Raw genomic sequence first — 10283 nt, forward strand, 5'->3', positions numbered from 1 at the left:
GGATCCCTATGGAGATTGAGAAAAATAAGAGGGGAGAAGGGGGCAAGGTGATGAGCTCCCATAAATCTAGAGAAAATCTAACAAATATCATTGACAAACAGTTAATTCTAAGAAATGCCATCGACGAGTGTGAGCTCTAAGAAATATCATCGTACAAATGAATTTGTCTAAGAAATGTTATCGCCGTTAGTGTTTCGTTAACTTTTCCGTTAAGTGCTATAGTATGAACAGTGTTTTTAACGGCGGAAATGGACGAAACCCTAACGACGATGATATTTTTTAGACAAATTTGTTTGTACGATGTCATTTCTTAGAACTCGTGTTCGTCAATGGCATTTCTTAGACTTGGACGTTTATCAATGGTATTTTTTAGATTTTCTCATAAATCTAAATCCTGCATCTGCCACTGCATAGAAATAAATCGTGTCGTAATATTTGTGTCTCCTGAGAGCCACAAATCCAGGCCAAGTATAGTTTTTCATAGATGATCAACCTTGAGTTTTTCATAGATAGCTAGATCTAATTTGCATCGTCATGCATGCAAATTGAACGGGTTTTGGATCATGGAGTGCTAGTTTTTGTGTAGTGTGCTGAACGGTTTTGACTTGTATTTACTAGGCATTTAATCTCGGGAACGAAAGTTGATTAAGTGCGTGACTGGTATAATCTGACGTGCTGGTGGCTAGGAGTTGGACGTTCCAATTCTTAAATGCAAATATGAGAACACCGTTGGCGTCCTTGGTTACGTCGGTTAAGAGTCAATGCTTGGATTTTTATTGAACTCTGTTGGTTTAATCATATCGATCGCCTCTTAATCCATATATAAGAAATTAGAAAAAAAAAAGGAGATAAAATTCCACACCGATTTTTGCCAAACGAGAAAGGAAAAGAAAGAGATAAGAGATTTATGTGGCTTTATCGGCTAGCCTATTGCCTATATACATGGGTCCCAAGGGTTGTCATTATCTTATATCAAACTGCAGGCCAAACTTTTTTGCTTATGCAGGCTTATAATTTAAAACTTTTAAACTTAAATTTTGAGTTGATTTTAGGGTTATTTTATCAAACTTTATTTTTTAGCATTAACTTTAGATCGCAAAAAACATATATATAAAAGCTTATTTATAAATTACTAGCCAGTGATTTACTATAAACCGGTGTATTTTTTATTTGCAAATATACCACCAAACAATCATACCAACCGGTGATTTGCTATAAACCGGTGTATCAGGAAGAAAGAGAAGACATGAAGCGGGCTTAACTCAACAATTACGTTTCTTGTAGTGGAACCAGCCTGCTCGGGTTCAAATTTTATATCTGACATGAATACTCGTTTTTATAGCTAATTATTCTTTTAGTGGTGTACCCATCGATACAGACACGCCAGTTATGATCTCATCATTTAGGATATTACCGACCTAGTTTTTAGCTTTTTAGAGGTGCTCGGAGAGACAGAACATACATGTGTGTATTTATTGTGGTAGACCTGTAGAGTTTGTTATGAACGGATTCGGACTACCATGGCAATGGCAGGATGACACAGTGAAATAATGAGAGAAAAAATGGCAAAATACTATAAATGACATGACACATGATACTGTAGTAAAATCACTGTAGACAAAATATAATAAATCTACTATTTTGGAGTGTAGCAGATAAATCTATGGCTGTCCATCTAGAAACGAATGGACGAGATCATGTCGATGATATTGCACTGTTCATCCGATGCCATTAGCATATCAATAGTAGGTGATCCAATTCTGTTATGAATGTATGTATTTTATACTATGTTTCGTAAGAAAAATAAAACAAAAGACGTCATTGGAGAAGAAACTAATATGGCTTTAATTGTTTCACTTTGAAAAACATTAAGTAACCTCAATCCCGCAATAGGAGAGAGATGAATGAGAGGTTTTACACCTATTATATATACGATAATAATCACATCAAAGTTAGAAGTTTACGTAGAAAGCTAAGATAATGAACTTTTATATAAATTTAAATACACACTAGTTTAGAAAAACACGTGAAAAATATGACAAAAGAGTGCACGGCTTTAGACTAACAGGAAGGAGGAATCAGATGCCTAGGATTAGTGTTACATTGCCACGGACAAGTTAGCACATATGTGGGTCAGGAAACTGTGGAACTGCACCACTAATCGAACTTTTTTGGAGAGCGAGATCGCTTGTCTACATTTATTTATTAACCTTTCTAAAATGTACTGAGGATAAAACGCACTAAGTAATTAGTGTAATATAATTTAGAAAATTAATTCTTCCAAAACATATTGCTTCTTACTCCCTCTGGCATTTTGTATTTGATGTCGTCGACTTTAGTATTTATGTTTGACTATTCGTCTTATACAAATATTTGGTGCAACTATATAAAATTATAAGTCATATTTAAAGTTACTTTAGCAATAAATTAAATTATAATAAAATAATTATTAATTATATATTTCTTGAATAAAATAAATGATCAAATTTTGATTCAAAAGTCAGGCATTAGATAAAAATACAAAGGGGCTAATTTAAATCATGCTAAACCCACCACTTGGCAAGGATTTGGGCGCATGGCCTTCGGTGGTGTGACAAATCACTCTCCATATATCATGTACCGTATTTACTTGCTACTAAAGAGGTGTGCCTATGCCCCATGGGCCTGCACCTTTCTCAATATAGGCATGGTCCAAGTGATGCAAGATTGTTGGGTCTTCCATGATTGCCTACCACCGCTGTAGGAGTTTTGGATCGACTAGAAACTTGATAGAAATAGACTTGGATCGACTAGAAACTCGATAGAAATAAACTTGAATAATTAAATAAACAGTAAGACCAACTTGTATATAATAGAGTAAAATACATGGGCGGTCTTTAAACTTGTGAGCGAGTGTCACTTAGGTCCATGAACTTGAAAATTGCATATCTAAGTCCATGAACTTGGTTTAATGATTCACAGCAGGTCCAAACTGCATTTGACCCAGGCTAGCTGCCGACGTGGCAATCCACGTAGGCAGAATATTTGCAATGTACTCCTTCCTTCACGATGAAGAATGAAGACCCCCCAAAAAAATCTCCCGACCCCTCACCTCCCTCCCATTCTCCCCCCCCCCCCTCCCAGCTGTAGCAATCGAGGAAGGGAGAGCAGCGACTGGGCATCGCCAGAGTTCATCGGCGGTGGCTGCGAGAAGGAAGTGCTGGGCAGCGGCTTAGTGCACGGCTGCGACGAGGGAGCGGGCGAAGGCGGCGCGGCTGCGACGAGTTCATCATCATTACCATCCACATTATCCTCAAATAGGTCATCATCGTCATCCTGCAATTCTTAGTCACTGTCTACAAAGTCTGAATCGTCAACTTCTCATCAACATGATCTTCATTTTCTTCAACTTCATCAAGTACTTCAACACAAGGTTGTTGTCCTAGATTACTATCCCCCTGATTCTCATGTTCTGTGTGCTGACGACCTCTAATAGGGCTGATTACTTTAGGCAACTGACAAGCTGGGCTAATTACGATATCTTCATGGTTTCTACCTAAAGCATGGTTAGTATGGTCTAAATAGAGGACAAAGTTCTTACCTTTGTTGGAAACTGAATTCATTACATTGATCTCTACTTGACTGTCAATAATTCTCAAACCATCAACCAATTTCTTCCCAGGCAGCAACCAATACACTTTCAATGTTGGACCTGTATTGTAACCCAACATAGCAACCAAATCTAGCAAGTGCAGAGAACGACCCCACTCCTGAGAATCAACATTGTCAAACCAACTAACTTTGCCATCCATGTAACTACGATTGACTCCCATACCACAGAAAAATTCACCATGATGAATCTCAACTGAAAAATTCTTGGAACCAGGGCCTATCGATGGCAAATAAAGCAAATCGATCAACAACCAAATAAAACCCTAGGTTTAGCCCTAAATACTTTAACTAAGATCATCTCGCATTGTATCAAAATCATCCGTATGAGTGCTACAGCACGAGAAAAGAGCAGGTGGTACTTACGATACACCGGTGCCAACTCAGCTTTTCCCCTCAAGCTAAGGTCCATCGCCGCCTCTGCAGCGTCGCCGCCTTCGCTCGTAACCTCGTCGCAGCCGCGCCGCCTTCGCCCGCTCCCTCGTCGCAGCCACGCACTAAGCCGCTGCCCAGCACTCCCTTCTCGCAGCCACCGTCGATGAACTCCGGCGATGCCCAGTCGCTGCTCTCCCTTCCTCGATTGATACGGCTGGGGGGGTGTGGGGAAGGATGGGAGGGAGGTGAGAGGTCGGGAGATTTTTTTTTGGGGTCTTCATTCTTCATCGTGAAGCAAGGGGTACATTACAAATATTCTGCCTACGTGGATTGCCACATCGGCAGCTAGCCTGGGTCAAATGCAGTTTGGACCCGCTGTGAATCATTAAACCAAGTTCATGGACCTAGATATGCAATTTTCAAGTTCATGGACCTAAGTGACACTCGCTTACAAGTTTGAGGACCCCCATGTATTTTACTCTATATAATACTTATAAGCCGATACAACAAAATAACTATTGATCTAAATAAATCAAGTTGATTGGTGTATAAGTAGTAAAGTAAAACAATCAGCTACTTTATTGATAACAAGCATGTAGGTTAGAAAAGATCATCGGCTATCAATGACTAATGATTAAACAAGATCTATAAAATATCTAACCTAGCTTACTAGGAATAAAAGATCGAACCAAACCAAGACACTTCAAGGCCACGCCTAGCAATGTTAGACTAGATACTAAATTGTCACAAGCCAAGTTTCTATCCCAAGCCTAAATCAATAAAAAAATTATTAAATAATAGTTGGCTTAATTAACTTAGAAAAAATTCCTCCAAAAAGAATTAATTAAATTAAATCGATGTTTGCCGGAATATTCTAAAATATCTCAGGAACAGTAAATCATTAACTAAATTTAAAGTTGAATTGCAAAGTATAAAACTTGCTCCAAAAGTTAATTTAAAAATTGGCAAGGTGACGTTTTTCCCTTTTCCTTTTTTTCCTCTCCCTTTTTCTTTTTATTTTCAGATTTGGGCTGCAACCTAAATGTTCTCTCTCTTTCTCTCTTTTTCCCCTCCCTCTCTTTTTCGATCAAAAAAAGAAGGCCAAAATTTCAAGAGACAAAAAAGGAGATACTTCAATGATATCGTGATATTTTCGTAACACCCTGGATTGACCATGGAGAACACACGCATACATGCACATATAAACTCGTGGAATTTTGAATAGTGACATCATAGATAGAGCTAGTCATTATTATTAAAACCATTCGAGGGTGATTGACATGCTCATCTTTTGGTTTATTATAGGAATATGTGAAACAATATATTTGTAAAAAAACAATTTGTTAAATACTTTAATGTACAATAAGTAAAGTTGAAATTAAACAATAAACTATGATGAAAAATCCTAAAATCAACTCTAATTTAAAGTTGAAATTTAAATTTTGGGTTATAAACAATAAGTAAAAATACGAGTGTGTTAAGGTGCACGAGTAGCTAGGACTAACATTAATGGTGTTTCCTCAACTGCTAAACAACATTTCTTTTTCGTAAAAAAATTATATAAGATGTTTGATTTACAAATGATGTTAATCTATTTTCCATCTTTTCTTTTAACCCAACACTAAATTAGTTATGCACAGTACGACGGTAGGACATCTTCCTGACCAGTTGCGAGTGCAGCAGCGTGTGTGTGATGCAGGTGCAGGCGCCGCGCCTGACATGAGGGAGACGGAACCGGGCCGCCCACGAAATCCAACCAGAGTCGTCGTCGGTGGGCCAAGCGATCCATCAGTTCCATTTCCGATCCGACTCCTTCCACCACCTCGTCCCAAGTAACTGATCCCCACCTAGCAGCTGCCTGCCCGTTTCTCTGCCGCAACGGCACGACGCACGTCACCGGGCGGCTGCTGCTGCTGCAAACGGGACGTACGTACGACGTAACCAACCCGTCCGTACGTACTCCAGGCAACCACCAGGGCGAACACACGAGCGCGAGGAGAGGAGAGCGGGTTGTTTGGTGCCCCGTCCGTCCCAGGCAGGCCTAACCGCCGCGCGGCTCAGCCGTCGCATCGGCCCGTCTCCTGTCCTCCATTCTCCCACGCCTGCGACGGCGCGCCGCCGGCTGATGTCTCGCCGGCCTGCGCGCGTGCGTCCTACGTGTCCTCCTGGCTACTAGTAGTAGTAGCTAATAACTGGGCTAGCTACCTAGCTACGGAGTAGCTGCTGCACACGATTCATTCCAGGGCCAGAGAAGAAAACAAAAGCGAAACACTTCTTTTTTTCGTTTGGTTTCATCGTATGTTTATGTGTTTTGCTTTTGTGTACTGCTACATCCGTTTCATAATATAAGATGATTGATTTTTTTAGTTACAACGTTTGATAATTTGTTTTACAAAAATTTAGTATAAATATAAAAATGACAAGTCGTTCTTAAAGTTCTTATGATAATAAAGTAAGTTACAAGCAAAATAAATGATACTTTTATATTTTTTTAAATAAAATAAATGATCAAACATTACAAACAAAGAGTTAAACATCTTATATTATGAAATAGATGGAGTGTAGGTTTTTTTTCTCTATGAAAAAGTTGCTTCAGTGCAAACAGATGGTGCGTTAATTTGGTTACGCCCCAATATACCGGATTATTTTTAGAGCATGAACAACTGTGCTCCTACTATCTTCCCAGTCCTAGAATCATGATTTATTAGATGAAAATATATCTCCAATAGATGCTCTATCCATCTGATCAACTTAAGTCTTGGAGTATACTTTTCCTTGAAAATTGTTCTCTACTGGTAGGGAGAAGTGTGCTAGCTCACAATCTTCACGCGTGCGGTAGAGATCAAGTGATGCATTAGACGCGCGCGTGAGGGACAGAAAGATCGGATGTGAGAAAATTATCTATTAGCAATTTAAAGGTGGCCAGCTTTTATTTTTAGAGATCAATTTTAGGTCATCTATTAGAAAATAATTATTTTTTTACTCATTATATATATACATATAGGAAAATTAGATCTTGTGTGAATCTAGTCACTACCGGAGAATCTTACGACATGGGATGGACATAGGAGTAGTTTGTTAAGTCCTCATTCACACAGATATAACCTTTAAGGCTCGTACAATATGTTTTGTTGCGAATGTAGCTATGAGATTTATCTTGATCTGTAATTTAGAGTGTTATTATAAGAACAAATAATTTACAAAACATTTCTTAAATGTGTCATTTATAATAACATTGTAAATAGGCTTATAATTCAAAATGCTAGCTCATCTTTTGGCTTGAATTAAGGTTTCTATTTATTTTGGCCGTTATTTCCCTCTCCCTATCTGCGTGACCTTAACCGTCCTCATCATATATATAGTTTGTTTTGTTGGTGCAGGACAGTCCACCATTCCTCCTATTTGGCGGAAATCCCACAATCATGTGGCATAATGCCCACATTCGCAACAGTAATAGATCGTTTGCGTATGCTCAAATTCACGATACCAGGATAAGCGAGGGGAATCCTTTTCCGCCACTTGTCCCATTTTTCTGTTTCGTGATCTTACTCTCTTAGATCACAACACGTTTAGTCTTCAATTTTAGCACATTTGATTTCATTTTAGATACTTGAATAGGTGTTATAGAAGTATTTGGCAGGAAGTCTAGGTAGTGTTGAACATATAAGCACATAATGATTTAACCTATCGCATAAATAAATCATGATATTGTAAAACAAAAGCACGGCAACACATAGATCAACCAACATGCATGGATATATTTAATCTAAACATGTATACGAAAGAGGTACACATGAATAGATTAAACAGATGCAGAACTAGATTAAACATAATTAACCTGTACAGAAGGTTGTTCTGAAGGATTGGGAGCAGCACTGATGACTCACGACATAGGATGTTGATGACGGCGAGCCGCAACCGATCGACGAGGAAGACGAGGGCGATGTTTCCGAAGACCTGCTCTCCCGATCGCCAGTGCACGCCTGCGAAGGGGATGGAGTAGACGGCGGTGGTGGCGCAACACAGAGGAAAAGACAAACCCTAGATTATTTTTCATGTATGTTGCAACGAGGTAGCGGTTCGGTATTTATAGGACGTGTGATCAGCACGCCTACCATATCGTAACCGAACCGGATAGACCGCGTGTAACCTATCCGGACTCTACGCTATCTCACGCAAGGAAGAATCTGATAAGTTTTCAAAACTAACACCGGAATTTCTATTTCATGTAGCAAAACAAAATTGTAAAAGGAAACCACGTCTGCGCAAGCACGAGGAACCAATTTTAACGGACCATTCATGCGCGCGCCACCCGGCTCGTCCTGGCCTGTGCCCGAGCGAGCGTGCGTGTGTTTCTCTTTTTCTTTTTTGCTCAAAGGCCTAAAGAGCACTCTCATATTCAAGGAGGTGTCAGTCTTATAGAACAAGCAAGATGGTACTAAAGATTCACATGCATGCTTTTATGAGATGAATTTTTGTGATTTTCCTAAGAATTATTCTACACATGGTCCTTAGCCTAACCATTAATTCCAGCAAGTAGTATATAGTTAGCTTTTATTTTGATATGTGATAAATAAATATTATCATGACAATAAATTATTTACTCAGATTATGTCAAACTTGTGAAATTTATCATATATACCTATGTTGTCCGATCAAATTTCCTATATTTAACTAAGCATATATTTTCACCGAAGTTTATTTTCCAGCTTTGCCTTTTAAATCGCTAAGAATACATATATAAAATTTTATTCACAAATTATTTTTTTTTACAAATATGACATGAAAAAGCCAAACAATCATTCTCTATATTTTTTCCCAACCTTAAATAAGAATCCAACCAACGTTCCTGCAATCAAACACACGTAATTAAAGGTTACTACATGGCTGCTAAAACAAGAAAAACGCATGTTCCAATTTCCGATCAAGTAGCTGCATGCTACTGACAGTCACTTTATTGGTATATGACCAAAAAAAATGACATGGCAATTAATATGGCATGGGCAGCAGCTACAGTAGCACTAGTGTTTGCCAGTTGTCCAAGTAACCCAGCAGCAGGTTTGTTACAACGTGAACTTTTTGTTTGATGCTGCGCTTTCCATGAACTACCGGCCGGCAGTACGTTACCGAACCGAACCGAACCAGATGTGACAGTGAAGCTCATGCTTTCTTTGGGCCATCCATCGCCCCCATCCCTAAACTAACCCTGACAGTTCACAGGTCACATACATGCATGTCTCCATCTCCATGACTCCATATCTCTAGCTAGCTGCCTGTCTGTCTACAGCAAAAAGGATCGATGTCTATCGAGAGAGATGTGAGTGATTACCCTCATGGTGGTTATTCATGCATGGCAATGGTTCTTCAACCTATCAGTGCATAACAGTGTGGTTATGTCAGTTTGTACAACTAGTCGGTAGAGATGATATCTTTCCATATCAGTGCATGTTATTCTTATTAATTAAGCCGCATTGCTAACATGTCATCAGTGTTGGGTTTGACTCGCTCTCCAAGAAAGTACACCGGAGATATCATTAAGTGTATATTCCTAAAATCCAGCATGGCTATCCGTTGATCGGTGCCAGTTTTGTTCGCTTCACAACAGAAGTGTAGAGGGGAGCAGTGTGGACAGAGATCAGCGTCGACAGCATCGTGAGCGGAGATCGAAGTCACGGGTGAAGATTGGTGTCGGCGGGCGCAATAAAGATAAACGGCGGTGGCGCGCGGGGAAGCACCACTAGGAGTTGGCCTATGTAGGCTAGGGGAAGGACGGGGGATGATGAGAGTGAGATGGAGATGCAAGGCAATAGTCAGTTTATGTGCTGATGCGGGGGTATCGGTTCCAAACAAAATGCGGTCCCGAACGGGATGACATCATGGAGTCCTTTTGAAATTAAAATCAACTTTATGAAATATTCCCTCTGTTTATAAGAATTTCTTGATTTATTTATATGTGTGTTAATGAATATAAATATATATATATAACACATATTTATTGATATATGGATAAATAAAGGTAAAAGTAGAAATTCATATAATACGAAATGGAGTAAGTCCAAGCAAAAAAAAGATCGGTCCCCACAAAATTAAGCCACGCACACAACGACGGCACACCCCTAACACCAGGCGCACTCCCTTTGGCATACTCCCTCCGTCCCAAAATAAACCAATCTTTCACTTTTTACCTATAATCTTTGACTCTTCGTCTGATTTAAATTTTTTTGCGATTGATATTTTTTTATTAGATGATAAATCATGAA

This window comes from Oryza brachyantha, chromosome 5 (assembly GCF_000231095.2).
Source record: "Oryza brachyantha chromosome 5, ObraRS2, whole genome shotgun sequence".
In the NCBI taxonomy this organism is placed as follows: Eukaryota; Viridiplantae; Streptophyta; class Magnoliopsida; order Poales; family Poaceae; genus Oryza; species Oryza brachyantha.